The sequence below is a fragment of the Coturnix japonica genome, chromosome 31 (genome assembly GCF_054131305.1).
Source record: "Coturnix japonica strain WE chromosome 31, WE-NBRP24, whole genome shotgun sequence".
NCBI classification, from domain to species: Eukaryota; Metazoa; Chordata; class Aves; order Galliformes; family Phasianidae; genus Coturnix; species Coturnix japonica.
In genome coordinates this window covers 7,060,483-7,079,613 of record NC_140693.1, presented here as the reverse complement: position 1 = coordinate 7,079,613, position 19,131 = coordinate 7,060,483, and positions in this window count along the sequence as shown.

Sequence of the window (19,131 nt, the reverse complement as noted above, 5' to 3'; positions counted from 1 at the left end):
ACCTCAATGCATAGAGGCCTTAATGCTTAGAAACCTCAAAGATTAGAAAACTCAATGCTTGGCTTAGAATCCTCAATGCTTAGAATCCTCAATGCTTAGAATCCTCCATGCATAGCTTAGAATCATCAATGCTTAGAATCCTCAATGCTTAGAATCCTCAATGCTTAGAATCCTCAATGCTTAGCAATCTACATGCATTGCTTAGAATCCTCAATAGTTAGAATCCTCAATGCTTAGCATCCTCAATGCTTAGCATCCTCATTGCTTAGCATCCTCATTGCTTAGCATCCCCTTTGCTTAGCTTAGAATCCTCAAAGCTCAGAATCCTCACTGCTTAGGAACCTCAATGCTTAGCATCCTCCATGCATTGCTTAGAAACGTCAATGCGCAGAATCCTCATTGCTTAGAAATTTTATTGCTCGGAAACCTCAATGCTTAGCAACCCTAATGCTTACAAAGCTCATTGCATAGAGGCCTAAATGTTTAGAAACAACAAAGATTAGAAAACTCAATGCTTGGCTTAGAATCCTCAATGCTTAGAATCCTCAATGCTTAGCATCCTCAATGCTTAGCATCCTCAATGCTTAGAATCCTCAATGCATAGAATCCTCTATGCTTAGCATGCTCAATGCTTAGAATCCGCAATGCTTAGAATCCTCAAAGATTAGCATCCTCAATGCTTAGCATCCTCAATGCTTGGCATCCTCAATTCTTAGAATCCTCAATGCTTAGCTTAGAAACCTCAATGCTTAGAATCCTCAATGCTTAGAATCCTCAATGCCTAGCATAGAATCCTCAATGCTTAGAATCCTCAATGCTTAGAAACCTCAATGCTTAGAATCCTCAATGCTTAGAAACCTCAATGCACAGAGTCCTTAATGCTTAGAAACCTCAATACTTAGCATCCTCAGTGCTTAGAATAGAATCCTCACTGCTTAGAAACCTGAATGCTTAGAATCTTCAATGCTCAGAATCCTCAATGCTAAGCTTAGAAACCTCAATGCTTAGCATCCTCAATTCTTAGCATCCTCAATCCTTAGCATCCTCAAGGCATATCTTAGAATCCTCAAAGCTCAGGATCCTCAATGCTTAGAAACCTCAATGCACAGAGTCCTTAATGCTTAGAAACCTCAATACTTAGAATTCTCATTGCTTAGCATCCTCAACGCGTAGAATGCCCAATTCTTAGAAACCTCAATGCTTAGCAGCCTCAATCCTTAGTATGCTCTATGCTTAGCTTAGAATCCTCAATGCTTAGAATCCTCAATGCTGAGAAATTTTATTGTTTGCAACCTCATTGCTTAGCATCCCAAATGCTTACAAACCTCAATGCATAGAGGCCTTAATGCTTAGAAACCTCAAAGATTAGAAAACTCAATGCTTGGCTTAGAATCCTCAATGCTTAGAATCCTCAGTGCTTAGAATCTTCAATGCTTAGCATCCTCCATGCATTGATTAGAATCCTCAATAGTTAGAATCCTCAATGCTTCGCATCTTCAATGCTTACCTTAGAAACCTCAATGCTTAGAATCCTCACTGCTTAGAATCCTCAATGCTTAGAATCCTCAATGCTTAGAATCCTCAATGCTTAGCATCCTCAATGCTTAGCTTAGAAAACTCAGTGCTTAGAATCCTCAATGCTTAGAAACCTCAATGCACAGAATCCTTAATGCTTAGAAACCTCAATACTTAGCATCCTAAGTGCTTAGCATAGAATCCTCACTGCTTAGAAACCTGAATGCTTAGAATCCTCAATGCTTAGAATCCTCAATGCTTAGCTTAGAAACCTCAATACTTTGCTTAGAAACCTCAATGCTTAGAATCCCCAATGATTAGAATCCTCAATGCCTAGCTTTGAATCCTCAATGCTTAGAATCCTCAATGCTTAGAATCCTCAATGCTTAGAATCCTCAATGCTTAGAATCCTAAATGCTTAGCATCCTCAATGCTTAGCGTCCTCAATGCTTAGCATCCTCAATGCTTAGCATCCTCAATACTTAGCATCCTCAATGCTTAGAATCATCCATGCTTAGCTTAGAAACCTCAATGCTTAGAATCCTCAATGCTTAACATCCTCAATGTTTAGAATCCTCAATGCATAACTTAGAATCCTCAATGCTTAGAATCCTCAATGCTTTGCATCCTCAATCCTTAGTATGCTCTATGCTTAGCTTAGAATCCTCAATGCTTAGAATCCTCAATGCTTACAAACCTCAATGCTGAGAAATTTTATTGTTTGAAACCTCATTGCTTAGCATCCCAAATGCTTACAAACCTCAATGCATAGAGGCCTTAATGCTTAGAAACCTCAAAGATTAGAAAACTCAATGCTTGGCTTAGAATCCTCAATGCTTAGAATCCTCAATGCTTAGAATCTTCAATGCTAAGCATCCTCCATGCATTGCTTAGAATCCTCTATAGTTAGAATCCTCAATGCTTCGCATCCTCAATAGTTAGAATCCTCAATGCTTCGCATCCTCAATGCTTAGCTTAGAAACCTCAATGCTTAGAATCCTCAATGCTTAGAATCCTCAATGCTTAGAATACTCAATGCACAGAGTCCTTAATGCTAAGAAACCTCAATACTTAGCATCCTCAGTGCTTAGCTTAGAATCCTCACTGCTTAGAAACCTGAATGCTTAGAATCCTCAATGATTAGAATCCTCAATGCTAAGCTTAGAAACCTCAATGCTTAGAATCCTCAATGCTTAGAATCCTCAATGCTTAGCTTAGAATCCTCAAAGCTACAGATCCCCAATGCTTAGAAACCTCAATGCACAGAGTCCTTAATGCTTAGAAACCTCAATACTTAGCATCCTCAGTGCTTAGCTTAGAATCCTCACTGCTTAGAAACCTCAATGCTTAGAATCCTCAGTGCTTAGCATCCTCAACGCGTAGAATCCCCAATGCTTAGAAACCTCAATGCTTAGCATCCTCAATCCTTAGTATGCTCTATGCTTAGCTTAGAATCCTCAATGCTTAGAATCCTCAATGCTTAGCATCCTCAATGCTTAGCATCCTCATTGCTTAGCATCCTCATTGCTTAGCAGCCTCTTTGCTTAGCTTAGAATCCTCAAAGCTCAGAATCCTCACTGCTTAGGAACCTCAATGCTTAGCATCCTCCATGCATTGCTTAGAAACCTCAATGCGCAGAATCCTCATTGCTTAGAAATTTTATTGCTCGGAAACCTCAATGCATAGCAACCCTAATGCTTACAAACCTCATTGCATAGAGGCCTTAATGTTTAGAAACAGCAAAGATTAGAAAACTCAATGCTTGGCTTAGAATCCTCAATGCTTAGAATCCTCAATGCTTAGCATCCTCAATGCTTAGCATCCTCAATGCTTAGAATCCTCAATGCATAGAATCCTCTATGCTTAGCATGCTCAATGCTTAGAATCCTCAATGCTTAGAATCCTCAAAGATTAGCATCCTCAATGCTTAGCATCCTCAATGCTTAGCATCCTCAATGCTTAGAATCCTCAATGCTTAGCTTAGAAACCTCAATGCTTAGAATCCTCAATGCTTAGAATCCTCAATGCCTAGCATAGAATCCTCAATGCTTAGAATCCTCAATGCTTAGAAACCTCAATGCACAGAGTCCTTAATGCTTAGAAACCTCAATACTTAGCATCCTCAGTGCTTAGATTAGAATCCTCACTGCTTAGAAACCTGAATGCTTAGAATCCTCAATGCTCAGAATCCTCAATGCTAAGCTTAGAAACCTCAGTGCTTAGCATCCTCAATGCTTAGCATCCTCAATCCTTAGCATCCTCAATGCATATCTTAGAATCCTCAAAGCTCAGGATCCTCAATGCTTAGAAACCTCAATGCACAGAGTCCTTAATGCTTAGAAACCTCAATACTTAGAAACCTCAGTGCTTAGCATCCTCAACGCGTAGAATGCCCAATTCATAGAAACCTCAATGCTTAGCATCCTCAATCCTTAGTATGCTCTATGCTTAGCTTAGAATCCTCAATGCTTAGAATCCTCAATGCTGAGAAATTTTATTGTTTGCAACCTCATTGCTGAGCATCCCAAATCCTTACAAACCTCAATGCATAGAGGCCTTAATGCTTAGAAACCTCATAGATTAGAAAACTCAATGCTTGGCTTAGAATCCTCAATGCTTAGAATCCTCAATGCTTAGAATCTTCAATGCTTAGCATCCTCCATGCATTGATTAGAATCCTCAATAGTTAGAATCCTCAATGCTTCGCATCCTCAATGCTTACCTTAGAAACCTCAATGCTTAGAATCCTCACTGCTTAGAATCCTCAATGCTTAGAATCCTCAATGCCTAGATTAGAATCCTCAATGTTTAGAATCCTCAATGCTTAGAATCCTCAATGCTTAGAATCCTCAATGCTTAGCATCCTCAATGCTTAGCTTAGATAACTCAGTGCTTAGAATCCTCAATGCTTAGAAACCTCAATGCACAGAATCCTTAATGCTTAGAAACCTCAATACTTAGCATCCTAAGTGCTTAGCATAGAATCCTCACTGCTTAGAAACCTGAATGCTTAGAATCCTCAATGCTTAGAATCCTCAATGCGTAGCTTAGAATCCTCAATGCTTAGAATCCTCAGTGCTTAGAATCCTCAATGCTTAGAATCCTCAATGCTTAGAATCCTCAAAGCTTAGAATCCTCAATGCTTAGAATCCTCAATGCTTAGCATCCTCAATGCTTACCTTAGAATACTCAATGCTTAGAATCCTCAATGCTTAACATCCTCAATGTTTAGAATCCTCAATGCATAGCTTAGAATCCTCAGTGCTTAGAATCCTCAATGCTTAGCATCCTCAATCCTTAGTATGCTCTATGCTTAGCTTAGAATCCTCAATGCTTAGAATCCTCAATGCTTACAAACCTCAATGCTGAGAAATTTTATTGTTTGAAACCTCATTGCTTAGCATCCCAAATGCTTACAAACCTCAATGCATAGAGGCCTTAATGCTTAGAAACCTCAAAGATTAGAAAACTCAATGCTTGGCTTAGAATCCTCAATGCTTAGAATCCTCAATGCTTAGAATCTTCAATGCTTAGCATCCTCCATGCATTGCTTAGAATCCTAAATAGTTAGAATCCTCAATGCTTCGCATCCTCAATGCTTAGCTAAGAAAACTCAATGCTTAGAGTCCTCAATGCTTAGCATCCTCAATGCTTTGTATCCTCATTGCTTAGCATCCTCATTGCTTAGCTTAGAATCCTCAAAGCTCAGAATCCTCACTGCTTAGGAACCTCAATGCTTAGCATCCTCCATGCATTGCTTAGAAACTTCAATGCGCAGAATCCTCATTGCTTAGAAATTTTATTGCTCTGAAACCTCAAAGCTTAGCAACCCTAATGCTTACAAACCTCAGTGCATAGAGGGCTTAATGTCTAGCAACAACAAAGATTAGAAAACTCAATGCTTGGCTTAGAATCCTCAATGCTTAGCATCCTCAATGCTTAGCATCCTCAATGCCTAGAATCCTCAATGCTTAGCATCCTCAATGCGTAGAATCCTCAATGTTTAGAATCCTCAATGCCTAGCTTAGAATCCTCAATAGTTAGCATACTCAATGCTTCGGATCCTAAATGCTTAGCTTATAAAACTCAATACTTAGAATCCTCAATGCTTAGCATCCTCATTACATAGCTTAGAATCCTCAATGCTTAGAATCCTCAATGCTTAGCATCCTCAATGCTTAGAATCCTCAATGCTTAGAATCCTCCATGCTTAGCATCCTCAATGCATAGCATCCTCAATGTTTAGCATCCTCAATGATTAGCATCCTCAATGCTTACCATCCTCAATGCTTACCATCCTCAATGCTTAGCATCCTCAATGCTTAGCATCCTCAGTGCTTTGCTTAGAAACCTCAATGCTTAGAATCCTCAATGCTTAGAATCCTCAATGCCTAGCTTAGAATCCTCAATACTTAGAATCCTCAATGCTTAGCATCCTCAATGCTTAGCATCCTCAATGCTTAGCATCCTCAATGCTTAGAATCCTCCATGCTTAGCTTAGAAACCTCAATGCTTAGAATCCTCAATGCATAGAATCCTCAATGCTTAGAATCCTCAATGCCTAGATTAGAATCCTCAATGCTTAGAATCCTCAATGCTTAGAATCATCAGTGCTTAGAATCCTCAATGCTTAGAATCCTCAATGCTTAGCATCCTCAATGCATAGCATCCTCAATGCATAGCATCTTCAATGCATAGCTTAGAAAACTCAATGCGTAGAATCCTCAATGCTTAACATCCTCAATGTTTAGAATCCTCAATGCATAGCTTAGAATCCTCAATGCTTAGAATCCTCAATGCTTAGCATCCTCAATCCTTAGTATGCTCTTTGCTTAGCTTAGAATCCTCAATGCTTAAAATCCTCAATGCTTACAAACCTCAATGCTGAGAAATTTTATTGTTTGAAACCTCATTGTTTAGCATCCCAAATGCTTACAAACCTCAATGCATAGAGGCCTTAATGCTTAGAAACCTCAAAGATTAGAAAACTCAATGCTTGGCTTAGAATCCTCAATGCTTAGAATCCTCCATGCATAGCTTAGAATCCTCAATGCTTAGAATCCTCAATGCTTAGCATCCTCCATGCATTGCTTAGAATCCTCAATAGTTAGAATCCTCAATGCTTCGCATCCTCAATGCTTAGTTTAGAAACATCAATGCTTAGAATCCTCAATGCTTAGCATCCTCAATGCTTAGCATCCTCAATGCTTAGCATCCTCATTGCTTAGCATCCTCATTGCTGAGCTTAGAATCCTCAAAGCTCAGAATCCTCACTGCTTAGGAACCTCCATGCTTAGCATCCTCCATGCATTGCTTAGAAACTTCAATGCGCAGAATCCTCATTGCTTAGAAATTTTATTGCTCTGAAAACTCAATGCTTAGCAACCCTAATGCTTACAAACCACATTGCATAGAGGGCTTAATGTTTAGAAACAACAAAGTTTAGAAAACTCAATGCTTGGCTTATAATCCTCAATGCTTAGCATCCTCAATGCTTAGCATCCTCAATGCTTAGAATCCTCAATGCTTAGCATCCTCAATGCGTAGAATCCTCAATGCTTAGAATCCTCAATGTTTGGTTAGAATCCTCAATGCTTAAAATCCTCAATGCTTAGAATCCTCAATGCCTAGATTAGAATCCTCAATGCTTAGATTCCTCAATGCTTAGAATCCTCAATGCTTAGCATCCCCAATGCTTAGAATCCTCAATGCTTAGAATCCCCAATGCTTAGCATCTTCAATGCTTAGAATTCTCAATGCTTAGAATCCTCAATGCTTAGAATCCTCAATGCTTAGCATCCTCAATGCTTAGCTTAGAAAACTCAATACTTAGAATCCTCATTCTTAACAACCTCAATGCTTAGCATCCTCAATGCATATCTTAGAATCCTCAAAGCTCAGGATCCTCAATGCTTAGAAACCTCAATGCACAGAGTCCTTAATGCTTAGAAACCTCAATACGTAGCATCCTCAGTGCTTAGCTTAGAATCCTCACTGCTTAGAAACCTCAATGCTTAGAATCCTCAGTGCTTAGCATCCTCAACGCGTAGAATCCCCAATGCTTAGAAACCTCAATGCTTCGCATCCTCAATGCTTAGCTTAGAAACCTCAATGCTTAGAATCCTCAATGCCTGGCATCCTCAATGCTTAGCATCCTCAATGTTTAGCATCCTCAATGCTTAGAATCCTCAATGGTTAGCGTCCTCAAAACTTAGAATCCTCAATGCTTAGCATCCTCAATGCTTAGGATCCTCAATGGTTAGAATCCTCAATGCTTTGCTTAGAAACCTCAATGCTTAGAATCCTCAACGCTTAGAATCCTCAATGCTTAGAATCCTCCATGCATTGCTTAGAATCCTCAATAGTTAGAATCCTCAAGGCTTCGCGTCCTCAATGCTTAGCTTAGAAACCTCAATACTTAGAATCCTCAATGCTTAGCATCCTCATTACATAGATTAGAATCCTCAATGCTTAGCATACTCAATGCTTAGCATCCTCAATGCTTAGAATCCTCAATGCTTAGCATCCTCAAAGCTTAGCATCCTCAATGCTTAGCATCCTCAATGCTTAGCATCCTCAATGCTTAGAAACCTCAATGCTTTGCTTAGAAACCTCAATGCTTAGAATCGTCAATGCTTAGAATCCTCAATGCTTAGAATTCTCAATGCTTAGAATCCTCAATGCTTAGAATCCTCAATGCTTAGCTTAGAAACCTCAATGCTTAGAATCCTCAATGCTTAGAATCCTCAATGCTTAGAATCCTCAATGCCTAGATTAGAATCCTCAATGCTTAGAATCCTCAATGCTTAGAATCATCAATGCTTAGAATCCTCAATGCTTAGAATCCTCAATGCTTAGCATCCTCAATGCTTAGCTTAGAAAACTCAATGCTTAGAATCCTCAATGCTTAGAAACCTCAATGCACAGAGTCCTTAATGCTTAGAAACCTCAATACTTAGCATCCTCAATGCTTAGCTTAGAATCTTCACTGCTTAGAAACCTGAATGCTTAGAATCCTCAATGCTTAGAATCCTCAATGCTTAGCTTAGAAACCTCAATGCTTAGAATTCTCAATGCTTAACATCCTCAATGTTTAGAATCCTCAATGCATAGCATAGAATCCTCAATGCTTAGAATCCTCAATGCTTAGCATCCTCAATGCTTAGCATCCTCAATGCCTAGAATCCTCAATGCTTAGCTTAGAAACCTCAATGCTTAGAATCCTCAATGCTTAGAATCCTCAATGCTTAGAATCCTCAATGCTTAGCATCCTCAATGCGTAGCTTAGAAAACTCAATGCTTAGCATCCTCAATGCTTAACAGCCTCAATGCTTAGCATCCTCAGTGCTTAGCATCCTCAATGCTTAGCATCCTCATTGCTTAGAAACCTCAATGCACAGAGTCCTTAATGCATAGAAACCTCAAAACTTAGCATCCTCAGTGCTTATCTTAGAATCCTCACTGCTTAGAAACCTCAATGCTTAGAATCCTCAGTGCTTAGCATTCTCAACGCGTAGAATCCCCAATGCTTCGAAACCTCAATGCTTAGCATCCTCAATCCATAGTATGCTTTATGCTTAGATTAGAATCCTCAATGTTTAGAATCCTCAATGCTTAGAATCCTCCATGCTTAGAATCCTCAATGGTTAGAATACTCAATGCTTAGCATCCTCCATGCATTGCTTAGAATCCTCAATAGTTAGAATCCTCAATGCTTCGCATCCTCAATGCTTAGATTAGAAACCTCAATGCTTAGCATCCTCAATCCTTAGCATCTTCAATGCTTAGCATCCTCATTGCTTAGCATCCTCATTGCTTAGCATCCTCATTGCTTAGCTTAGAATCCTCAAAGCTCAGAATCCTCACTGCTTAGGAACCTCAATGCTTAGCATCCTCCATGCATTGCTTAGAAACCTCAATGCGCAGAATCCTCATTGCTTAGAAATTTTATTGCTCTGAAACCTCAATGCTTAGCAACCTAATGCTTACAAACCTCATTGCATAGAGGCCTTCATGTTTAGAAAAAACAAAGATTAGAAAACTCAATGCTTGGCTTAGAATCCTCAATGCTTAGAATCCTCAATGCTTAGCATCCTCAATGCTTAGCATCCTCAATGCTTAGAATCCTCAATGCTTAGAATCCTCAATGCTTAGAAACCTGAATGCTTAGAATCCTCAATGCTTAGAATCCTCAATGCTAAGCTTAGAAACCTCAATGCTTAGCATCCTCAATGCTTAGAATCCTCAATCCTTAGCATCCTCAATGCATATCTTAGAATCCTCAAAGCTCAGGATCCTCAATGCTTTGAAACCTCAATGCACAGAGTCCTTAATGCTTAGAAACCTCAATACTTAGAATCCTCAGTGCTTAGCATCCTCAACGCGTAGAATGCCCAATGCTTAGAAACCTCAATAATTAGCGTCCTCAATCCTTAGTATGCTCTATGCTTAGCTTAGAATCCTCAATGCTTAGAATCTTCAATGCTTACAAACCTCAATGCTGAGAAATTTTATTGTTTGAAACCTCATTGCTTAGCATCCCAAATACTTACAAACCTCAATGCATAGAGGCCTTAATGCTTAGAAACCTCAAAGATTAGAAAACTCAATGCTTGGCTTAGAATCCTCAATGCTTAGAATCCCCAATGCTTAGAATCCTCAATGCTTAGCATCCTCCATGCATTGCTTAGAATCCTCAATGCTTAGAATCCTCAATGCTTAGCATCCTCATTACATAGCTTAGAATCCTCAATGCTTAGCATCCTCAATGCTTAGAATCCTCAATGCTTAGAAACCTCAATGCTTAGAATCCTCTATGATTAGAATCCTCAATGCTTAGAATCCTCAATGCTTAGAATCCTCAATGCTTAGAATCATCAGTGCTTAGCATCCTCAATGCTTAGAATCCTCAATGCTTAGAATCCTCAATGCTGAGAATCCTCAATGCTGAGAATCCTCAATGCTTAGAATCCTCAATGCTTAGAAACCTCAATGCACAGAGTCCTTAATGCTTAGAAACCTCAATACTTTGCAACCTCAGTGCTTAGCGTAGAATCCTCACTGCTTAGAAACCTGAATGCTTAGAATCCTCAATGCTTAGATTCCTCGATGCTTAGAATCCTCAGTGCTTAGCTTAGAAACCTCAATGCTTAGAATCCTCAATGCTTAGCATCCTCAATGCTTAGAATCCTCACTGCTTAGAATCCTCAATGCTTAGAATCCTCAATTCTTAGCATCCTCAATGCATAGCTTAGAATCTCCAAAGCTCAGGATACTCAATGCTTAGAAACCTCAATGCACAGAGTCCTTAATGCTTAGAAACCTCAATACTTAGCATTCTCAGTGCTTAGCATAGAATCCTCACTGCTTAGAAACCTCAATGCTTATAATCTTCAGTGCTTAGCATCCTCAATGCGTAGAATCCCCAATGCTTAGAAACCTCAATGCTTAGCATCCTCAATCCATAGTATGCTCTATGCTTAGATTAGAATCCTCAATGCTTAGAATCCTCAATGCTTAGCATCCTCAATGCTTTGTATCCCCATTACATAGCTTAGAATCCTCAATGCTTAGCATCCTCAATGCTTAGCATCCTCATTGCTTAGCTTCGAATCCTCAAAGCTCAGAATCCTCACTGCTTAGGAACCTCAATGCTTAGCATCCTCCATGCATTGCTTAGAAACCTCAATGCGTAGAATCCTCATTGCTTAGAAATTTTATTGCTCTGAAACCTCAATGCTTAGCATCCCTAATGCTTACAAACCTCAGTGCATAGAGGCCTTAATGTTTAGAAACAGCAAAGATTAGAAAACTCAATGCTTGGCTTAGAATCCTCAATGTTTAGAATCCTCAATGCATAGAATCCTCAATGCTTAGCATCCTCAATGCTTAGCATCCTCATTACATAGCTTAGAATCCTCAATGCTTAGAATCCTCAATGCTTAGCATCCTCAATGCTTGGAATCCTCAATGCTTAGAATCCTCAATGCTTAGTATCCTCAATGCTTAGAAACCTCAATGCACAGAGTCCTTAATTCTTAGAAACCTCAATACTTAGCATCCTCAGTGCTTAGCTTAGAATCCTCAATGCTTAACATCCTCAATGTTTAGAATCCTCAATGCATAGCTTAGAATCCTCAATGCTTAGAATCCTCAATGCTTAGCATTCTCAATGCTTAGCATCCTCAATGCTTAGCATCCTCAATGCTTAGCATCCTCAATGCATATATTAGAATCCTCAAAGCTCAGTATCCTCAATGCTTGGAAACCTCAATGCACAGAGTTCTTAATGCTTAGAAACCTCAATACTTAGCATCCTCATTGCTTAGCTTAGAATCCTCACTGCTTAGAAACCTCGATGCTTAGAATCCTCAGTGCTTAGCATTCTCAACGCGTAGAATCCTCAATGCTTAGCATCCTCCATGCATAGCTTAGAATCCTCAATGCTTAGCATCCTCATTGCTTAGCTTCGAATCCTCAAAGCTCAGAATCCTCACTGCTTAGGATCCTCAATGCTTAGCATCCTCCATGCATTGCTTAGAAACCTCAATGCGTAGAATCCTAATTGCTTAAAAATTTTATTGCTCTGAAACCTCAATGCTTAGCATCCCTAATGCTTACAAACCTCAGTGCATAGAGGCCTTAATGTTTAGAAACAGCAAAGATTAGAAAACTCAATGCTTGGCTTAGAATCCTCAATGTTTAGAATCCTCAATGCATAGAATCCTCAATGCTTAGCATCCTCAATGCTTAGCATCCTCATTACATAGCTTAGAATCCTCAATGCTTAGAATCCTCAATGCATAGAATCCTCAATGCATAGAATCCTCAATGCTTAGCATCCTCAATGCTTGGAATCCTCAATGCTTAGAATCCTCAATGCTTAGCATCCTCAATGCTTAGAAACCTCAATGCACAGAGTCCTTAATTCTTAGAAACCTCAATACTTAGCATCCTCAGTGCTTAGCTTAGAATCCTCAATGCTTAACATCCTCTATGTTTAGAATCCTCAATGCATAGCTTAGAATCCTCAATGCTTAGAATCCTCAATGCTTAGCATTCTCAATGCTTAGCATCCTCAATGCTTAGCATCCTCAATGCTTAGCATCCTCAATGCATATCTTAGAATCCTCAAATCTCAGTATCCTCAATGCTTAGAAACCTCAATGCACAGAGTTCTTAATGCTTAGAAACCTCAATACTTAGCATCCTCATTGCTTAGCTTAGAATCCTCACTGCTTAGAAACCTCAATGCTTAGAATCCTCAGTGCTTAGCATCCTCAACGCTTAGAATCCTCAATGCTTAGCATCCTCCATGCATAGCTTAGAATCCTCAATGCTTAGAATCCTCAATGCTTAGCATCCTCAATGCTTAGAATCCTCAATGCTTAGCATCCTCCATGCATAGCTTAGAATCCTCAATGCTTAGAGTCCTCATTGCTTAGCATCCTCATTGCTTAGCATCCTCATTGCTGAGCTTCGAATCCTCAAAGCTCAGAATCCTCACTGCTTAGGAACCTCAATGCTTAGCATCCTCCATGCATTGTTTAGAAACCTCAATGCGTAGAATATTTATTGCTTAGAAATTTTATTGCTCTGAAACCTCAATTCTTAGCATCCCTAATGCTTACAAACCTCAGTGCATAGAGGCCTTAATGTTTAGAAACCTCAAAGATTAGAAAACTCAATGCTTGGCGTAGAATCCTCAATGCTTAGAATCCTCAATGCTTAGAATCCTCAATGCTTAGCATCCTCAATGCTTAGCATCCTCAATGCTTAGAATCCTCAATGCTTAGAATCCTCAATGCCTAGCTTAGAATCCTCAATGCCTAGCTTAGAATCCTCAATGCTTAGAATCCTCAATGCTTAGAATCCTCAATGCTTAGAAACCTCAATGCACAGAGTCCTTAATGCTTAGAAACCTCAATACTTAGCATCCTCAGTGCTTAGCGTAGAATCCTCACTGCTTAGAAACCTGAATGCTTAGAATCCTCAATGCTTAGATTCCTCGATGCTTAGAATCCTCAATGCTTAGAATCCTCAATGCTTAACATCCTCAATGCTTAACATCCTCAATGCATAGAATCCTCAATGCTTAGCATCCTCAATGCTTAGCATCCTCAATGCATAGCTTAGAATCCTCAAAGCTCCGGATCCTCAATGCTTAGAAACCTCAATGCACAGAGTCCTTAATGCTTAGAAACCTCAATACTTCGCATCCTCAGTGCTTAGCTTAGAATCCTCACTGCTTAGAAACCTCAATGCTTAGAATCCTCAGTGCTTAGCATCCTCAATGCGTAGAATACCCAATCCTTAGAAACCTCAATGCTTAGCATCCTCAATCCTTAGTATGCTCTATGCTTAGCTTAGAATCCTCAATGCTTAGAATCCTCAATGATTACAAACCTCAATGCTGAGAAATTTTATTGTTTGAAACCTCATTGCTTAGCATCCAAATGCTTAGCATCCTCAATGCTTGGAATCCACAATGCCTAGCTTAGAATCCTGAATGCTGAGAATCCTCAATGCTTAGAATCCTCAATGCTTAGCATCCTCAATGCTTAGAATCCTCAATGCTTAGAATCCTCAATGCTTAGAAACCTCAATGCACAGAGTCCTTAATGCTTAGAAACCTCAATACTTAGCATCCTCAGTGCTTAGCGTCGAATCCTCAGTGCTTAGAAACCTGAATGCTTAGAATCCTCAATGCATAGATTACTCGATGCTTAGAATCCTCAATGCTTAGCTTAGAAACCTCAATGCTTAGAATCCTCAATGCTTAACATCCTCAATGCATAGAATCCTCAATGCTTAGAATCCTCAATGCTTAGAATCCTCAATACTTAGAATCCTCAATGCACAGAGTCCTTAATGCTTAGAAACCTCAATACTTAGCATACTCAGTGCTTAGCTTAGAATCCTCACTGCTTAGAAACCTGAATGCTTAGAATCCTCAATGCTTAGAATCCTCAATGCTGAGAATTCTCAATGCTTAGAATCCTCAATGCTTAGAAACCTCAATGCACAGAGTCCTTAATGCTTAGAAACCTCAATACTTAGCATCCTCAGTGCTTAGCGTAGAATCCTTACTGCTTAGAAACATGAATGCTTAGAATCCTCAATGCTTAGCATCCCCAATGCTTAGAATCCTCAATGTTTAGCTTAGAAACCTCAGTGCTTAGAATCCTCAATGCTTAACATCCTCAATGCTTAGAATCCTCAATGCTTAGAATCCTCAATGCTTAGAATCCTCAATGCTTAGAAACCTCAATGCACAGAGTCCTTAAAGCTTAGAAACTCAATACTTAGAATCCACAGTGCTTAGCTTAGAATCCTCACTGCTTAGAAACCTGAGTGCTTAGAATACTCAATGCTTAGATTCCTCAATGCTTAGAATCCTCAATGCTTAGCATCCTTAATGCTTAGCATCCTCAATGCTTAGCATCCTCAATGCGTAGAATCCCCAATACTTAGAAACCTCAATCCTTAGTATGCTCTATGCTTAGCTTAAAATCCTCAATGCTTAGAATCCTCAATGCTTAGCATCCTTAATGCTTAGCATCCTCAATGCTTAGCATCCTCAATGCTTAGCATCCACAATGCCTAGCTTAGAATCCTCAATGCTTAGAATCCTCAATGCTTAGAATCCTCAATGCTTAGAATCCTCAATGCTTAGGAACTTCAATGCACAGAGTCCTTAATGCTTAGAAACCTCAATACTTAGAATCCTCTTTGCTTAGCTTAGAATCCTCACTGCTTAGAAACTTCAATGCTTAGAATCCTCACTGCTTAGAAACCTCAATGCTTATAATCCTCAGTGCTTAGCATCCTCAATGCGTATAATCCCCAGTGCTTAGAAACCTCAATGCTTAGCATCCTCAATCCTTAGTATGCTCTTTGCTTAGCTTAGAATCCTCAATGCTTAGAATCCTCAATGCTTAGCATCCTCAGTGCTTAGCATCCCCATTACATAGCTTAGAATCCTCAATGCTTAGCATCCTCATTGCTTAGCATCCTCATTGCTTAGCTTCGAATCCTCAAAGCTCAGAATCCTCACTGCTTAGGAACCTCAATGCTTAGCATCCTCCATGCATTGCTTAGAAACCTCAATGCGTAGAATCCTAATTGCTTAGAAATTTTATTGCTCTGAAACCTCAATGCTTAGCATCCCTAATGCTTACAAACCTCAGTGCATAGAGGCCTTAATGTTTAGAAACCTCAAAGATAAGAAAACTCAATGCTTGGCTTAGAATCCTCAATGCTTAGAATCCTCAATGCTTAGAATCCTCAATGCTTAGCATCCTCAATGCTTAGAATCCTCAATGCTTACAATCCTCAATGCTTAGAATCCTCAATGCTTAGAATCCTCAATACTTAGAAACCTCAATGCACAGAGTCCTTAATGCTTAGAAACATCAATACTTAGCATCCTCAGTGCTTAGCTTAGAATCCTCACTGCTTAGAAACCTCAATGCTTAGAATCCTCAGTGCTTAGCATCCTCAACGCGTAGAATCCCCAATACTTAGAAACCTCAATGCTTAGCATCCTCAATCCTTAGTATGCTCTATGCTTAGCTTAGAATCCTCAATGCTTAGAATCCTCAATGCTTACAAACCTCAATGCTGAGAAATTTTATTGTTTGCAACCTCATTGCTTAGCATCCCAAATGCTTACAAACCTCAATGCATAGAGGCCTTAATGCTTAGAAACCTCAAAGATTGAAAACTCAATGCTTGGCTTAGAATCCTCAATGCTTAGAATCCTCAATGCTTAGAATCCTCCATGCATAGCTTAGAATCCTCAATGCTTAGAATCCACAATGCTTAGCATCCTCCATGCATTGCTTAGAATCCTCAATAGTTAGAATTCTCAATGCTTAGCATCCTCAATGCTTAGCATCCTCAATGCTTTGCTTAGAAACCTCAATGCTTAGAATCCTCAATGCTTAGAATCCTCAATGCTTAGCATCCTCATTGCTTAGCATCCTCATTGCTTAGTATCCTCATTGCTTAGCTTAGAATCCTCAAAGCTCAGAATTCTCACTGCTTAGGAACCTCTATGCTTAGCATCCTCCATGCATTGCTTAGAAACCTCAATGCGCAGAATCCTCATTGCTTAGAAAATTTTTTGCTCTGAAACCTCAATGCTTAGCAACCCTAATGCTTACAAACCTCATTGCATAGAGGCCTTAATATTTAGAAACAACAAAGATTAGAAAAATCAATGCTTGGCTTAGAATCCTCAATACTTACCATCCTCAATGCTTAGCATCCTCAATGCTTAGCATCCTCAATGCTTAGAATCCTCAATGCTTAGCATCCTCAATGCTCAGAATCCTCAATGCTTAGAATCCTCAAAGCTTAGCATCCTCAAAGCTTAGCATCCTCAATGCTTAGAATCCTCAATGCTTAGAATCCTCAATGCTTAGCTTAGAAACCTCAATGCTTAGAATCCTCAATGCTTAGCATCCTCAATGCTTAGAAACCTCAATGCCTAGCTTAGAATCCTCAATGCTTAGAATCCTCAATGCTTAGAATGCTCAATGCACAGAATTCTTAATGCTTAGAAACCTCAATACTTAGCATCCTCAGTGCTTAGCTTAGAATCCTCACTGCTTAGAAACCTGAATGCTTAGAATCCTCAATGCTTAGAATCCTCAATGCTAAGCTTAGAAACCTCAATGCTTAGCATCCTCAATGCTTAGAAACCTCAATGCTTAGCATCCTCAATGCTTAGAAACCTCAATGCTTAGAATCCTCAATGCTTAGAATCCTCAATGCCTAGCTTAGAATCCTCAATGCTTAGAATCCTCAATGCTTAGAAAGCTCAATGCACAGAGTCCTTAATGCTTAGAAACCTCAATACTTAGCATCCTCAGTGCTTAGCTTAGAATCCTCACTGCTTAGAAACCTGAATGCTTAGAATCCTCAATGCTACGCTTAGAAACCTCAATGCTTAGCATCCTCAATGCTTAGCATCCTCAATCCTTAGCAACCTCAATGCATATCTTAGGATCCTCAAAGCTCAGAATCCTCAATGCTTAGCATCCTCAATGCTTAGCATCCTCATTGCTTAGCATCCTCATTGCTTAGCTTAGAATCCTCAAAGCTCAGAATCCTCACTGCTTAGGAACCTCAATGCTTAGCATCCTCCATGCATTGCTTAGAAACCTCAATGCGCAGAATCCTCATTGCTTAGAAATTTTATTGCTCTGAAACCTCAATGCTTAGCAACCCTAATGCTTACAAACCTCATTGCATAGAGGCCTTAATGTTTAGAAACAACAAAGATTAGAAAACTCAATGCTTGGCTTAGAATCCTCAATGCTTAGAATCCTCAATGCTTAGAATCCTCAATGCTTAGCATCCTCAATGCTTAGAATCCTCAATGCTTAGCACCCTCAATGCTTAGAATCCTCAATGCTTAGCATCCTCAATGCTTAGCATCCTCAATGCTTAGCATCCTCAATGCTTAGAATCCTCAATGCTTAGCATCCTCAATGCTTAGAATCCTCAATGCTTAGCATCCTCAATGCTTAGCATCCTCAATGCTTAGCATCCTCAATGCTTAGCTTAGAATCCTCAAAGCTACAGATCCCCAATGCTTAGAAACCTCAATGCACAGAGTCCTTAATGCTCAGAAACCTCAATACTTAGCATCCTCAGTGCTTAGCATAGAATCCTCACTGCTTAGAAACCTGAATGCTTAGAATCCTCAATGCTACGCTTAGAAACCTCAATGCTTAGCATCCTCAATTCTTAGCATCCTCAATCCTTAGCAACCTCAATACATATCTTAGAATCCTCAAAGCTCAGAATCCTCAATGCTTAGCATCCTCAATGCTTAGCATCCTCATTGCTTAGCTTAGAATCCTCAAAGCTCAGAATCCTCACTGGTTAGGAACCTCAATGCTTAGCATCCTCCATGCATTGCTTAGAAACCTCAATGCGCAGAATCCTCATTGTTAGAAATTTTATTGCTCTGAAACCTCAATGCTTAGCAACCCTAATACTTACAAACCTCATTGCATAGAGGCCTTAATGTTTAGAAACAACAAAGATTAGAAAACTCAATGCTTGGCTTAGAATCCTCAATGCTTAGAATCCTCAATGCTTAGAATCCTCAATGCTTAGAATCCTCAATGCTTAGCATCCTCAATGCTTAGAATCCTCAATGCATAGCATCCTCAATGCTTAGAATCCTCAATGCTTAGAATCCTCAATGCTTAGCATCCTCAATGCTTAGCATCCTCAATGCTTAGAATCCTCAATGCTTAGCGTCCTCAAATCTTAGAATCCTCAATGCTTAGCATCCTCAATGCTTAGCATCCTCAATGCTTAGAATCCTCAATGCTTTGAATCCTCAATGCTTTGCTTAGAAACCTCAATGCTTAGAATCCTCAACGCTTAGAATCCTCAATGCTTAGAATCCTCCATGCATTGATTAGAATCCTCAATACTTAGAATCCCCAATGCTTCGCGTCCTCAATGCTTAGCTTAGAAAACTCAATGCTTAGAATCCTCAATGCTTAGCATCCTCAATGCTTAGAATCCTCAATGCTTAGCATCCTCAATGCTTAGCATCCTCAATGCTTAGCATCCTCAATGCTTAGAATC